The following is a 16,581-nucleotide window of genomic DNA, read 5'->3' as shown; positions in this document are numbered from 1 at the left end:
ACGCGAAGGTTTGTTACATAGGCATACCTGTGCCATGATGTTTGGCTGCACCTATCAACCTGCCATCTAGGTTTTAAGCCCTGCATGCATTAGGTATTTGTCCTAATGCTCTCCCTCCCCTTGCCTCCCACCCCCACACCAGGCCCCCATGTGTGATGATCCCCTCCCAGTGTCCATATGTTCTCATTGTTCAACTTTCACTTATGAGTGAGAACATGTGGTGTTTGCTAAACTCCAAAGTTTTGAGCTTGGATCTTGTGTGTGTGATTTGTAATATTTTGTGTGCAAAAAGGCAACATTTCTATAGTAATACATCATAGATGCTGTGTGTGTATGTGAGTGTGTGTATATGTGTGTGTTTTAACAGATGAAAAAGTGAAACCTAAAGAATTATTTAATATACTTAGACTTTTGGCTTCCTCCAAAAATATTCAGATAATAAAACTATTGTAATTTATTGAAGCAAGATAGCAAAATGTTTTATAAGTTAGCAGGTAGCATAGAAAAAGAATACCAAGAAACTTTTGGGCAACCTGGGCCTTTTTTTAAATAGTCACAACCAGCACATTACCTAAATCAGTGGTCCCTAAACTGGGGTGATTTTGACCCCCAAAAACATTTAAAAATGTCTGGAAACTTTTTTTTGTTGTCACAACTGGAGAGAGTTGCTACTGGCATTTAGTGAGTTGAGACCAGGGATGTTGCAAATTATCTTATAATACACAGACCAGCGCCTTACAACAAAGAATTCCCCAGCCCAAAATGTCAACAGACATGCCAACCAATTTGAGAGGAAATGCCTTTGTTTGTGTGTTAGTTTTGAAGACATCTGTCACTGCTCAAAATAAGCCAGCAGTCTCTCTTAAATATATGACTGAAATTCTTTCCATCCCTGAACTTCTTTGGAAGACACCAAGTAGGTGGTTTGCACACCAAGTCTTTGTTGGAGAGAATATGTTTGAAACCTAATCTGCTGACTCTTGAACCCAGGAACCATATATATAGACTTACTATTTTTACATTTAAGGTCAGTAACTGCTTCAGTTTCATGGTGGTCTAAAACATTGTCATAGATCTTACATTTGGCTTAATCTTGAGAAAAATTATCTTAAAGCTTTTATCACAATTTTCTCTTCTGTCGTATTTCCAAAAATATAACTATGTATCTTTGGTGATGATTATTATATATATTTTACATTGATTATTATATATATTTTTTGTAAATAGTTATCATGTCCATCTGTTGATGACATTTGATTGCTTTCATGGTAAATTTGTACCTGGGTAGTGTTTTATATTTTTCTCATTAGAATAACTTTTGTGTAAGTCGGGTTTTCATTTGGTCTTTCAGTAAATTTAAATGCTTATTAAGACTGTCTACTTAATGAAATGAAATGAGAAGACAAGATTAGAGAAGAAAGAGTAAAGGGAAATGAGCAAAGTCTCTAAGAGATATGGGACTATGTGAAAAGACCTAATTTACGATTGACAGGTATACCTGAATGTCATGAAAAGAATGAATCCAAGTTGGAAAATATTCTTCAGGATATTATTCAGGAAAACTTTCCTAATCTAGTAAGGCAGGACAATACTCAACTCCAGCTAATCCAGAGAACACCACAAAGATATTCCTCAAGTAGAGCAACTCTAAGACACATAATTGCTAGATTCACTAGGGTTGAAATAAAGGAGAAAATTCTAAGGGCAGCTAGAGAGAAAGGTCATGTTACCCATAAAGGGAAGCCTATCAGACTCACAGCAGATCTCTCAGCAGAAACCCTACAAACTAGAAGAGTGTGGGGTCAATATTCAATATCCTCAAAGAAAAGAATTTTCAACCCAGAATCTCATATCCCGCCAAACTAAGCTTCATAAGCGAAGGAAAAATAAAATTTTTCACGAACAAGCAAGCACTCAGCGATTTCATCACCACCAGGCTTGCTTTACAAGAGCTCTGAAAGAAGCACTACAAACAGAAAGGAACAATCAGTATCAGTCATCCCAAAAACTTACCAAAACGTAAAGAGTATCTCTATAATGAAGAATCTACATCAACTAATGGGCAAAATAGCCAGCTAGCATTAAATGACAATATTGAACTCACAAATATTAATATTAATTCTAAATTTAAATGGATTAAATGCCCCAATCAAAGACACAGACAGGTAAATTGAATAAAAAGTCAAAACCCATCGGTATGCTGTATCCAGATCTATTTCACAAGCAACGACATACAAAGACTCAAAACAAAGGGATGGAGGAAGATTCACCAATTAAATGGAGAGAAAAAAAAAAAAACTGTCTAAAGAGGGCTTGGGTGACGGTCTCTGAATTCACTAGGCATTAATAGATGGGCCTACTTAATAGTGCTCAAAAGAGGGGAACATATTAAACATGTGGGGGCTTCTTCAAATCATAAATGTCAGAAGATTCTGCTACTATGTTTCTTTGGAGCTTAGTGTTAAATGCTCAGTATTTCCTTTTTTATCCTAGGCTCCTATTATTTTTTAATTTGTGGTGGTTAATTTTATGTGCCAGTTTGACTGGGCTATGGGGTGCTCCAATATTTGAGTGTTTCTGTGAGAGTGTTTTAGATGAGATTAACATGTGCATCGGTGGACTGAGTAAGGCAGATTGCTCTCATACTGGGTGGTTTATAATGTTATTGCGGTTATTAATGTGGTGGGCTTCATTTAGCTGGATAGAACAGCCTGAATAGAACATAAAGGCTGACCCTCCTCCTAACAAGAGAGAATTCCTCCTGTCTGTTTTTGAACTGGGACATTGGTATTTTCCTGCCTTTGAATTCAAACGAATTGCTTCTTTCTGGTTGAACCCTCCAGCCTTCTGACTGGGGTTCCACCATTGGCTCTTCTCAGTCTCTAGCTTGGCAGTTCACCCTGCTGATCTTGGGACTTTTCATCCTCTATAATCACATGAGCCAATTCCTGATAATAAATCTCTTTCTATAGAAAGAGATTTTTATAAGAGATTGGTTCTACTGCTTTGGAGAATCTAGATGAATACACTATTATGTAAATAATGGAACAATACCAATATTAATAATGATAAAAGTCATGGCTAACATTTGTTGCTCATTGAACTGAATATTTGTTACTTGTATTTTTTTAGTACCTTTTCCCCTTTTTAGCTTTGAATACCTCTTTTTTATGAGGAGTTCATTTATCGCAAATATGATGACATAGACCTAACTTTTTCTCAAAGATCAAAGAGTGGGCATGATGAGTCCATCAGTGTGCCATTCTTTTCTATAGTCATAGTGACTGGTTCAGAAATGGGCATATGATCTAAACAAAACCAATCAGAATCTTTCTTTGGGCTTCCCTCCAGGATAATTTGAGAAAACCCTCTTTTTCCGTTAAGGTAGGATAGAAGCCAGTCTGAGAATGAAGCCAGGTAGAAACAAGCAGAGCCAAAAGATGGCAAGATAGAAACTTGACTTTGAGCTCCTGGAGCTATCTGTGGCTAAAGACTAATTGCTTTTTAAATTTCCCAATTACAATTCCCTTTTGTGTTTAAGCTACTTTTAGTTGGGGTTTGGACACTTACAACTGAATGGTAATAAGAACTATGTTCTGGGCACTTTTTAAAGTACTTCATATGGATATAGTCACTTGACTCTCATTAAAACCATGTGAAGTAAGTATCTTTATTTCTATATTTTACAGACAAGGAAATTAAACTTAAGAGGAGTAACATGTCCAAGGTCATAGCTGATGAGTGGTACAAGGGAGGTTAGAATCAAACAGGATCATCAGAGTCTTCACTGAGACCCACTATATTCAGATGCTTATGCTGTGGAAAGCATAGATAATCTCATTTAGTTCTAAAACTATCCTAAGAAATATTATTTTCTCTATTTTATAGATTGGGAAACTGAGGCTTAATAAAGCTAAGTCATTTGCCCAAGATAATATAATAGTAGTAGATAATAGCAGTATGTTTTTGTATATCTCTTTTTAATTTTAAAACTGGATGGACAATTTTAAAACTAAATGATACTTCTTTTCTATTTATAAGTAGGAAGATAGGGATAAAAAATAGGGACAAAAATATTGTTGTATCACTGAAAAGTAAAGTTTTATCTTCAAAGTGCTATAAATTACTTTAATTATAAATTAAAGTCTTGGACAAGGGGGTCTTTCAGATTCTTATGGGAGTAATCTGTTAATATCTATTTATTAAATAAATCATGGATAAATGTGACACCTTCTGAAGCTCAGTAGTCACTCATGGGACTTAGCAGCCAAAAATGAAGAGAGTGTGTGCCTGAAGAGCCCATTCTGATCCCCCTCCTTCCTCTGAGGTGTTGAGTACGGTTTTACTCCCTTTTGTCTAGATTCCACAAAAAGTACAGATTTGTTCAGTCATAATTTCACCTATGCTATGGGGTGTACCAATTAGGCAAAATCAGGGGTGGAGGTTGCCTGGGTTTAATTTAACGTTGGTATCACATCCCTCTTCTTGTATTTCCAAAATTTATTCTTAAGTAAAAATATGCTCAAATTAATCATTCTATATCTGCTGGAAAAAAAACTACATTGACATCTTATATATACTTCTATTAGAAAAACTTATAACACAGAGAGATTATAAAAGCATTATAAAAACTCCTAGAAATCACTGCTTCATGATTTATTTCATGTGTGGCATTTGTTGTTGTTGTTGTTTTTGAGACAGAGTCTTGCTCTTTCGCACAGGCTGGAGTGCAATGGCTTGATCTTGGCTCACTGCAACCTCTGCCCCCACTTCCAAGGTTCAAGAGATTCTCCTGCCTCAGCCTCCCAAGTAGCTGGGACTACAGGCATGCACCACCATGCCCAGCTAATTTTGTATTTTTAGTAGAGATGGGGTTTCTTCAAGTTGGTCACCTGACCTCAGGTGATCCGCCTGCCTTGGCTTCCCAAAGTGCTGGGATTACAGGCATAACTCACCGTGCCTGGCTGTGCGGCAATTTTATATGTCTCTATTTAGCAGACTTATGCCATTCTCTTGGGGCATATCAGGTGACTTCCTCACTTTATGGCTACCAAAATTGAAAGTTGCAGCCTCAACTTTTTGCTACTAACACAATAAGAAATAGTTTCTTGAGAATAGTATTTTATTTGTGGATTATACAGTAATAAGAATACTATATGTGTTTAAAAAATATATCTATTTTGACATTGCTAGGCATTCATTCTCCATGACTAATGATACTGAGTTGCCTAGGCTGGTCCAGATGAGGGATTAATGACTGGCCTTCACTGGTTGGGGAAGATGTAGGATTTTTTTCTCCAATATAAGTGATCACAAAATAAAAACCTCATGTGTCTCTGCTATGATTTGGATGTTTGACCCTTCCAGACCTCATGTTATTTATTTATTTTTGTCTGAGACAGGGTCTTACTCTGTCACCCAGGCTAGAGTGCAGTGCAGTGGCATGATCACAGCTCACTGCAGCCTTGACCTCCTGGGCTCAAGCAATCCTCCCACCTCAGCCTCCTGAGTAGCTGGGACCACAGGTACATGCCACCATGCCTGACTAATTTTTTTTATTTGTTGTAGAGATGGGGTTTTACTGTGTTGCCGAGGCTGGTCTCGAACTCCTGGGTTCAAGCAATCTTCTGGCCTCAGCCTCTCAAAGTGCTGAGATTACAGGTATGAGCTACTGTGGCTGGCCTCATGTTGAAATGTGATTCCTAATATTGGAGGTGGGGGCTAAGGGAAGTGTTTGGGTCATGGAGTCAGATCTTTTATGAATATTTGAATGCCCTTCCTGGGGTTGGTGGGGAGTGAGTGAGTTCTTCATTAGTTCCTGCAAGAGCTGGTTGTTAAAAAGAACCTGACACTTTCCTCTCTTCTCTCTTGGTTTCTCTTTTGCCATGTGATCTTTACATGCCTGTGGCTGTCCTTTTCTTCCCACCATGCATGAAAGGAGCTTGGGGCTCTCATCAGAAGCTGCTGCTGGCACCATGCTTCTTGTACAGTCTGAAAAACTATAGGACAAATAAACCTCTTTTCTTTATAAATTACTCAGCCTCAGGTATTCCTTTAAAACAACATAAATGGACAAAGACAGTCTGGTTTCACATTTCTTATGACTGCTAGTCAAAGTGTCCACCAACTTTCTGGCTTTGGTTGATCTGATCATAGGATGTCATGTCTCTAACTTCTAAGAGGCAAGTCAGGCCATAGAAATAAATAGGTACTATTGACTGGTCTTTTGTCTTAATCATAAAGTGAACAAAATCTGGGGTTGGCTACTGCCCGGTGTTGGCAGGAACAGAAATGAAAAGTGTGTCAAAGAGGCAGGTGTTACTGGTAACTGCTCTAAATTAAAAGTCTGTCTTCATATAGCTTTTTTGACTTACTTCATCAAGTTAGGCTTCAAGTTAGGCCACTTCCTTTTTGTTTCCCCAATGAACTTCTTGAGCACTGGTAAGGAACATTTGAAGAAAATTCTCCTAAGAAGGCCTGATCCACTTGATGTCGTGACAAAAAATAAAGTTAATCTATTATGGTAATAGACAATATCAAAATTAAAACTGTTTCCAAAACCAGGTAAGCCAAAGGTCACTGTTATCTTCCAATAGGATGTTGTGCATCTATACTGAGAGAGAGAAATTTTTTTTTTTTTTTTTTTTTTTTTTTGAGACGGAATCTCACTCTGTTACCAGGCTGGAGTGCAGTGGCACAAATTCTGCTCACTACAACCTCCACCTCCTGGGTTCAAGCAATTCTGCTGCCTTAGCCTCCTGAGTAGCTGGGACTACAGGTGTGTACCACCACACCCAGCTAATTTTTGCATTTATTTTTACTAACGATGGGGTTTCACCACATTGGTCAGGATGGTCTCGATCTCTTGACCATGTGATCCACCCACCTTGGCCTCCCAAAGTGCTGGGATTACTGGAATAAGCCCCTGCGCCCCACCGAGGGAGAATTTTTAAAAAACAATCTCATTATCTATCTGTACCCTACTTCTTCATTTAGTTTGGGATATCTATGTCTTTAAGTATTTTCCTGAAATTTACTCCTCTTCAAAGTCTAGTGGATTAAGTTTTGTGGAAATTTCAGTAAATGTTCAAATCACTGTTTCTTTTAGCTTTGCTAGAGATAACAAAACAAAATAAAACAAAACACCAACCAACCAACCAACCAGGACACTCCTTTCAGTTCCCTCCAGTGTTATAACTCAGAATTCTTGCTAAGGGTTAGCAGGCTACTGTGTTAGGCAGAATTAATGCCCCCCATCCATGTCCCATGGATATTTACACCCAAATCCCTGGAATCTGTGAGTGTATTTCACGGCAAATGCTTTGCAGATGTAATTAAGTCCAAGATCTTGAAATGGGGACTTTATCCTGGATTATTCTAGTGGGCCCAAGTATTTCGAAGTTTATTTAACAAGGGCAAGAAGAAGGCAGGTGAGAGACAGAAGATGTGACATCAAACGTAGAGATCAGAATGATGAGTTTGCTTCAAGGAAGTCATGAGCCAAGAAATGCAGGCAGCGTCTAGAAGCTAGAAAAGGCATGAAAATGGATTCTCCTTTAGAGCCTCCAGAAGGAATTCAACTCTGCTGACATCTTGATTTGAACCCAGTGAGATTCATTTAGTAATTCTCACTTTCAGAACTGTAAGATACTAAACTGCATTGTTTTAAGCCATAAGGTTTTGTTAGTTTGTTATGGCAACATTAGGAAACGAATACAACTGCAAACACCCTCCCCTGTTCATCAGCCCCAGTAAGCACAAAACACTGACCGGACTCAGGACTCCTAGAACACCTAAAATTGTCTGATTCTAGGCACAGTTCTCAAAGCAGTGTTAGTAATATTAAGTGTGGTTGATGGTATTGAATTAATAAGAAAATAAAATTTGTGTGAAAGCCTTTTACTGATTTCTGTTTCTTTAGTCCTATAATTTCCATTTCTTTGTGATTAAGAAATTAAAGTTTAAGAAGTCTCCCAGCACTCACCTGTCTCTCTCTTTTTTTTTTTAAGATAGAGTTTTGCTCTTGTTGCCCAAGCTGGAGTGCAATGGTGCAATCTTGGCTCACTGCAAACTCTGCCTCCTGGGTTCAAGCGATTCTCCTGTCTCAGCCTCCTGAGTAGCTGGGATTACAGACACACACCATCATGCCCAGCTAACTTTTTGTGTTTTTAGTAGAAACAGGGTTTCACCATGTTAGCCAGGGTGGTCTCAAACACCTGACCTCAGGTGATCCACCTGCCTCGGCCTTGCAAAGTGTTGAAATTACAGGCGTGAGCCACCTTGCCCGGCTGCACTCACCTGTCTTTAAGCGCAATATCTCCTCTTTGATCACCGACCCCCAAATGATCACCATCTACTCCAATTAGCTAGGAATTCTAAAGGCTAGCCAGTACAAAGAAGGGCGGGCAGGCACTCAGACACAGAAGTGAAGATGGCAATCAGGTCCCTACTGCCTTTGCTGCTGTCTGCCACGTGGTGTCCTGCAGAAGACTGTTCTGCAAAGATGAACTGATGTTTGCTTCATCTTGGTTATGCCTTTGTTAGCCCATGTCCTACAGGTGTGCCACACTTGGATGCCAAGGAAGTTGCCGTGGTGTTCATTACTCTTCAAATGCAACATTCAGCAAACTTAAATGGGGAGATTCTCCTGGGTGATTCAATAGCTCAAAAGGCATTGTCTCTAAGCTGTATATTATGCCACCACTAGCCTTTTCCCATAAACATGTACTTCTGTGTAGGAGCTTAAAGCAATAAATGTTTCTCTCTTATCCTCCTGATGAATGCTCCCTTTGAGGTTAAAGTCACTTCTTGGTTCTAGGTTCTAGGTTCCCCTAATTTCAACTCTTGGGATCCACAGCTCAGGATCCAAGTTCTTTCTTTCCCTGAGAACTTTGGACTTCTTGTGACAGTAACTTCACTTCCTTCCACAGGGATGGTTTAATGGGTTTTGCTGGGGAACCCATTAGGGCATTAGATACCCGCTCTGTCTACATTTATATACAGAGCCCACTTACTTGAGTCCTTTCAGGACTGAAGTGGCTCTGACTTCCTTTATGAGGGAAGCATCATCTTCCTACAACATTTAATCACTCCTTCGCCTGGCATTGCATTTCATCTCTGCCTTAACAGAGACCTCTTATATTTTATCGTGTTGACTTCAGACTCATGGTAACTTTTTTCCATTAATTCTTGGTCTTTTAAGACTCTCTGGATAATAGGAGAAATATGCAATGAATTCTCCTCATACACCTGCCATGTAGACACACACATAGGGGCGATTGTTCTCTGATCTATCCAATGATATTTTGATTTTTCGTCATCATAATCAGTTCTGTCTGGGCAAGCACCAGTCTCTTAATTTAGTCCACACAGGGTTAAAAAAGGATATTTATCTCCCTTATTCTAAACTTCAGACTGCTATTCATGCAGCCCAGTGATGAATTCACTTTTTTAGCAGCAACATCCCATGTGAATTTCTTGAACTCACAGACAAGTAAAATTCTTCTTAAGGTACTTGTGTTATGTGTAGTCTGTGTCTGAATATTCATTTTATCTCTATTTTCTTATTTTATTCAGCTTAGATTTCAATTGTTTTAATAACATATTACAGATACTATATAAAATTTTAATTATTTTCAGATTTCATTGTAATAATTTCTCTATTGTCAATCAACTTTTTGAAAGAGGCCAAAGATACTTCATACCTTTCTTCAGTTTGTCATTCCTCTTTTGGTTAGCATTCTTTGGGTAAGAGTGCACAAAGATACCCTTTATTGACAAGGAATACTAAAGAATCAGAAAATTAATTCTAGGTTAAAATCCTTATTCTTCTGTTATTAGCTGTGTGACATTGAACAAATTGCCTCTAATTTTATAAATAATTTTAAATATCATGGGGATATTTATTGGCCACATTAGATTATTGTTCTGGTGTATGTGTGTACATATGTATATGTGCATATATGTGCAAGTGTGTATGTGTTTCTAGGTATATTCCAATGTTTATGCATGGTTTGTATGTATATACATATGTTTATGTATATGTGTATTTTGTGTGTAGGTTTGTGCATGTGTGTGTATACATTATGTGTTATGTGTATATTTACATATGTGTATGTATATGTGCTTCTGTTTGTATGTATATGTGTGTATGTTGCTGCATATTAGGTGTGTGTATATTTGTGTATTGATTATGCATGTAACTGCCTGTATTCTGGAACATACTAAATTGTCAATAAACAGCAGATATTAAAATTAACAAGGCAAACTATGACTACAGCTACCACACATGATACTCAACTGTATCAGAACAATGTCTTGCACAGTACCTGGCATAATAAACATTTCCCTCAACCTCTCTGGTAAATATAGATATAAAGGAAATTACATAATCCTGGCATGATTTGAACCTGGTGAACCTGTTGGTCCTTAGTGATCATCTCTTTACATCATAAGTGTTTACCAGCCTTTTATACTCTAACATTTTGCTAGGGATCTATCCAATGTCTTTGGCATATAGTTTAGTAAATTGAACTGCTTTGACTTCTTTGAAAATGGAAACATGTATTTGCCCTTTTTCTACCTGCCAGCAAGACTTCTGTTCTCCATAGTTCTTCAAAGATGACTATTTGCAGTTCACTGATGTCAGGATGTCATCTGAGCCATCTTTTGGTCTTGCGGAATGGAGCCTTCTTTGGTCATCAAAGTCTTTTGAAATGTGCATTTTTTTCAACCTCCTTACCTGACTTAAACTTTAATTTCCTCCTCCCAGTATTTGCTTTCCCTTTTCCAATCTGACAATTAACCTTCTTAACCAATATATTAATAAAGTCTCTCTTGATTAAAAATGCAGGAAATCCAACTTAAACTCTCTTAGGACAAAAAGGAATACCTTGGCTCACATAGCTGAGGGATTCAAGGGTAAGGCTTATTTCAATCATGGCTGAATTCAGGGATTCAGAGGATGTCCCCAGGAGACCAGTTTTCTTGCCATATTTGAGCTCTTATTCCTTCTGTGAATGAGCTTTTGACCTGGTAGGGAAGATAACTACTGATTTTGATTCAAATCCAAAATGATGAGAAACTCTTTATCTCTCAGCATCCATGAATCAAATATCCTGGGGAGAATGTGACTGGCATATTTGGTTATATGCTCATGGCCATGACCAGGCAGGCTGGGCACTGTGGCTCATTAGACCTCATGAGATTCAGGAGGGATCCAGGACTGTGAAACAGTGGTCTGCTACAACAGAGAAAGGACATGAAAAGCTTTTCTTTCTGCCTGTCTTATGCAGACTTTACACTATTGTCCCCGAATCTATTGCTTTTTGTATACTTTCAAAAAACCAATTTTCATCTTTCTTGGTAATTTTTGCAATATTTTCTTTATTCTCTTGGTATTAGTTTTCACTCGTTTTTGTTATGTTTTGATTCTTCTATGCTTTGAAAATGGCGTCTTTAAAATTATTCTGTGTATCTAAGAGCTGGTTGAGCTGTCCAAGTGGTTTCTTTACTCTTTCTCCCTCATCTTCCATGATTAGGCTCTCAGATCTGTGTATTTAAAAGCCTAGAGTCTTTTGCTTCTCCAGTCTCTGCTTCTCTGGCTATGAGATCATGCATATCTTCTTTCTGAACCTCTGGAAAGCCACCTTCTTTTAGTTTGGAGCATATATATAGCTTTGCTCAGGCTTCAGAGCTTCCAGACTGTAAGATTCTATTACTGGTAATCCCTCTCTTGGCAAAAGATTCTACCATTTTCATTTTGCCAATGACTACTTTCTCTGCTGGCCAGAATTATGTCCTAAGCAGCTCCCTTCATTACTTTTTCTGTCTTCTGAAAGATGAAGTTTTAAGTTTGATGTACCCCATGCTTTGCTCTTAGCTGATTGTGACTTCCTGGAGACGTTTGGATAAGCAGAATCTTTATCACTTCTGTGTCTTGCCTCTGTATCTGTGCCAGCTTTGTAATCAATGCTAGGACATGATTCCCCATTCTTTCTTCCCGGAATGGCTGTTTTACCAATCATCCCCAACCCTATCACCAATAATAATATCATTTTGGCAATCTTTTCTTTCATCTCTACCCAGATGCTCTTTATCGTTCTGGCATCGCTGATTTTGTTTTTTGCAAAGGTATATATCTTCTTGACACAGAGTGCCACTCCCTTTGCACGATGTAGTACATTTCATGAAAGACACTTCTTGTGAATTCTATTTCGCCAAGATGCAATGATGTTTATGAGGGGATGTTCATTTTCTTGTGCAAGCATCAAATTGTATTTTTGGTATATTGGTATTCAAACACTAGGAATTTAAGTGCTATCTCCTACTGCCTCTTATTTTCTGCTGTGAATTACTAGGTATATTATACACTGGTTTCATACTTTAGAGTTTTACCAGGGCTTTTCCCTCTTTTTTCCTTCCACTATTTCAATTTTAAATCCTCTAAAACAAGAGACATACCCCAGTGAACAAATTCTTCTCTTTAGGAAAATAAATCAAATCTTATTACAACCAACACAAAAGAAACAATTCTCATTTTTCTTATTTGTACTGGGAATGTGTATTTACAAATGACATTTAGAACAGCAGGGCCTATAGATTAAGTTTGCAAAATTCTTCTATAATGATTCTTACCATGGAGACCTATAATATGTTTGAGTTGTGACTGGTGTCCAGTTTGACTACATATGCTACATCATGCTCCAAGTTATTCACATCTACAGAACAGGTTCCATGTGGGGCTTTTAAGGACCTTCCTGTCCCTAAGGGCTGAAGAAGTGTAACTGGAGAAGTGGAAAATAGCTCAAAGTAGTAAGAGTAGACCTTTTTCATAGCATAACCAGGACCTGATAGGTCTGAGGGCTCAGATAGAGAAGCTGCAGAAACCCAGAAGTAGGGGTGGGGATGTTCTATTTCTGCCCTCTCTTACCTCTGTCTCTGCCATGTGCTCCTGCCTTTGCCCTGCCCTCACATTTGCTTCTGCCCAGATATTTCTCCTGCTCTTACCCCAGCTCTGCTCCTTTGTTGTGAACCTTGGTCCAGCTTTGGTTTATGCCTGCCTTTGACTCTGCCTTACCTCTTCGCCTGTCTCAGGGCCTGTGCTTTCCCTTCGGCCAAGGGTCCTGGGACCAAAGGCATTCCAAATGTGACATGAGTTTTGGAGCATAATGCCTGGAGAAAGTGTTGGGTGTTTACCAGTTTCCTTTGCTTCTCCTGGGGTGCAGGTAAAGAAGACGAGGAGAGAAGAACTGGCATCAAACATTTAGAAGATAATTAAGAGGATCTCAAGCTGCCTTAGCAGAGTGCATCTCCTGAAGTGCAGATAAAATCAATATCAAGGCTCAGACAGACATGGAGATAAAAGTCCCATGAAAGAAGACCTAGAATTTTCATTGAGTAGGACTCAGCACAAGAGCTGGCCCAGCTGCCTCATCATGGTTTGAACCTTTGTTTTCTTATCTGTAACATAACACCTACGGTGCCCGGTTGAGTTTTTGGCAAGCAGAAAGTTAATTTGCAGAATTATTAGAGAAGGCTCTTGGTGTCAACACCTATGAAAACAAAGGAGGGAAAATCACAGTGGCGTAGGGAAAAGTCAAGGCCAGGTTTGTCCTGCATTGATCTGAAATGCCTGGACCTTTATACCCCTGCCTCCATCAATCATTGGATGAGTATCACCTAGGAAGGATGTGGGAGATGTGATCCTTGAAGGGGCTGTCTGTTGAAGGTTGCTTGCTGATAGCTTTCCCACTAGTAGGAACAAAAAGTCATTCCTTGAGGGGATCTGGGTAACATTTTCTGTGTTTCTTACCTGTTAAACCTGGTTTTGTGAGAGAAATTATCTGTAAAACTTACTGTAAATGTTAATTTTATAATTCATACCATGATCAAACATTTATTAAGGGTCTACTCTGTAATATCTCCTTGATATAAATAAAAATACTAAACCTGACTTTTTTCTTTTTTCTTTCTTTTTGGCTGAGTCTTGCTCTGTCACCCAGGTTAGAGTGCAGTGGTGCGATCTTGGCTCCCTGTAGCCTCCACCTCCCGGGTTCAAGTGACTCTTCTGCCTCAGTCTCCCAAGTAGCTGGGACTACAGGTGAGTGCCACCACACCCAGCTAATTTTTGTGTTTTCAGTAGAGACAGGATTTTGCCATGTTGGCCAGGCTGGTCTTGAACTCCTGGCTTTGTGATCTACCTGCCTTGGACTCCAATAGTTCTGGGATTACAGGAGTGAGCCAGGGTACTCAGCCTGACTTTTTTCTTTAATATATGTTGTTTTTTTCTCTTAAAGTTGATAGTCTTCTAGACCCACTGCAGTCATCCTCAAACAACCATCAAAGCATCAGGGTCACCCAGAAATACATATTGGATACTAACTACGTTCAAGACTTTAAAAACCTGAATCTTTTCTGCATAAAAGTTCTTCCTTGGCATTTCAACACCATAAACAGTAGAATATTTGTGGTAATTGTTAAGCAGGATAATTGCCAATATATAATTTTTAATACACTATGACATAATTACAATAACAAAATTTACATATTTTAGTACTTCTTGAAGAACAAAATTAAAAATGCTTTTAAGTTAAACATTCTCCTTGAAGAATACATAAATAGTGGTGTAATAACTGAGCCTCAAGAAAAAAATAAAGGGAAATACCATTTAATATGTTTTATTATCAACTGGGGAGCCAAAAATAAGTCATACGTAATGGAATTTCATTGTGTAGCAGTGCAATTTCCCCCAGAGTTTTATTAAAAGCTTTAACATAGTTTGAACTCCTCAGTGAAGTCAACGGCCTGTCCAAGATCTGAGTCAGCATTTTAAGTAAATATGCTAATTTTTTAGCTCAACAAAGGAAATGTAACTTTTCATGCATTTCCAATGTAAAACAATCTTTTTATTCTATTACTTATACTCAGTGAAACCTAACTGAATGTTTTGATTGGTTATATTAAAATTTACATTTCCTCAACAATCAGAATGGTTTACTCGTTGACTGATCACAGTAAGAAGATTAAATTTGTAGTCCATGAATTAATAAGAGGTGTATTAGATACAAAGCCTAATACAAATCATAATAGTGATCATTTTGCATTTGTATCATTTTACATATTCAGAAGGACAAACCACACTCCTTAGTTGCTTTTTAAAACATTAGATATGTATATGTATGCAAATGAAAGTGTAGAATAAGAAAATAGATCTAAAACATTAATTTTCCACTTGTCCTATCATTTCACTTGTCCCCTCTTTAGAAACCCTACAGGTATAATACAAAATTCTATAATCTTACTGTTCAGAGTGTAAACCTTGGATGAGAATAGGTGTTACTTGGTTGCCTGGTAGAAATGCTGGTTTTCAGGACTTATGCCAAAACTGCTACACTGATATCTGCATTTTACTGAGATATCCAGGTGGTCTGTATTCACATTAAAGTTTGAGAAGAAATAAGTCTGCAGTTCTTTGGTCTCTAGCAAACTGAAGTTAAAATTCCATTTTTTTAAAACATTATCAAATAATTGCTTCTTCCTTTTAGTTATTTAGTTATACAAATAAATTTAAGTATAACATATTCTGAGGCATAAAACTCTATACAGAAATGTGAGTCATTGAAGTTAATTTCTGTTTTAAATTCTGAGGAACTAAAAGGTATAGGGTAGAATTAGAAAGCTTATCTTTGAATAAAAATGTTCAAGTTATCTAGTTACAAAATATGATTAATAGGCCTAATTTCATTTTTGCATATATTTGACCTTTTCCATCAGAATGGTTTCCTAGAAATGTTAAATGGAGGGTTCAGGAAGCAAGCAGAGAAAACAATTCCCATCAAATAACATCATTTGACCACTGCTTACACAGAACAATCACCTTATTAACTATTTTCTTATTTCTTTGCATAAGTGAAATTTCAAAACAATGCTTTCTCCCACTCAATTCATTTCTAGCAGGTAGCATAAGAGGATTTGCAGCCCTGCTTGGTTTATGATTCTCATATTATTGACTTTGCTCTACAGATAGATGAAATAGGACCTCAAATGCAGTGGGGGTTATAGTTAAAGCTGTTCTTATGTCATTTAGAGATTGTTTTTAGATTAAGGATCATTTGACCTTGAGTTACTGTGGTTGCTTTATTATCTGATCATGGTGCCTCCAATAAGAGTTTGTCCAGAGCTTTCAGCCCATTACCTGCCTGTGCCATTATAAAGCTTCTTGCTTCATAAGATCTCTCAGCATGGTTAGAACAAGGTAAAGAGCTTAAATAAGCAAGCTATATTTATCAGCAATAAAAAGCAGTCCCTGGAAATGTCCTACCCAGAAAATTAATCTATAAAGGATAGCTCTACCTGATGAAAATAGAATTGATTTTATATTCTAAAATTATTTATTAGTTTTATTGTGAGCAGATAATACTCTTCCATTGATAATAGAGACTTGTATAGCAGTTTCATGGCAGTCCCTATAAATAGATCAGAAAAGGCAATTTTTTTTTTTTGGAGACAGGGTGGCTCAGGCTGGAGTGTAGTGGTACTATCTTGGCACACTGCAACCTCTGCCTCCTGGGTTCAAGCGAT

At 37.8% G+C, this 16,581-nt stretch overlaps 1 long non-coding RNA gene across 4 annotated transcripts in view; it reads left to right on the top strand.

The window, feature by feature from the left end:
- LOC135275360 (uncharacterized) overlaps nt 1-16,581 on the top strand; it is a 407,690-nt gene that overhangs the window by 329,957 nt on the left and 61,152 nt on the right. For all 4 annotated transcript variants that reach the window (XR_010342953.1, XR_010342954.1, XR_010342952.1 and 1 more), the window contains one exon: nt 13,227-14,101. This is a non-coding gene — a long non-coding RNA (uncharacterized LOC135275360). The remainder of the gene's footprint in view (nt 1-13,226; nt 14,102-16,581) is intronic.

Source organism: Aotus nancymaae, unplaced genomic scaffold (assembly GCF_030222135.1).
Source record: "Aotus nancymaae isolate 86718 unplaced genomic scaffold, 86718_ANA_hifiasm-v0.15.2.pri h1tg000016l, whole genome shotgun sequence".
Taxonomy (NCBI): domain Eukaryota; kingdom Metazoa; phylum Chordata; class Mammalia; order Primates; family Aotidae; genus Aotus; species Aotus nancymaae.
This window is presented reverse-complemented; position numbering and strand designations above follow the sequence as displayed.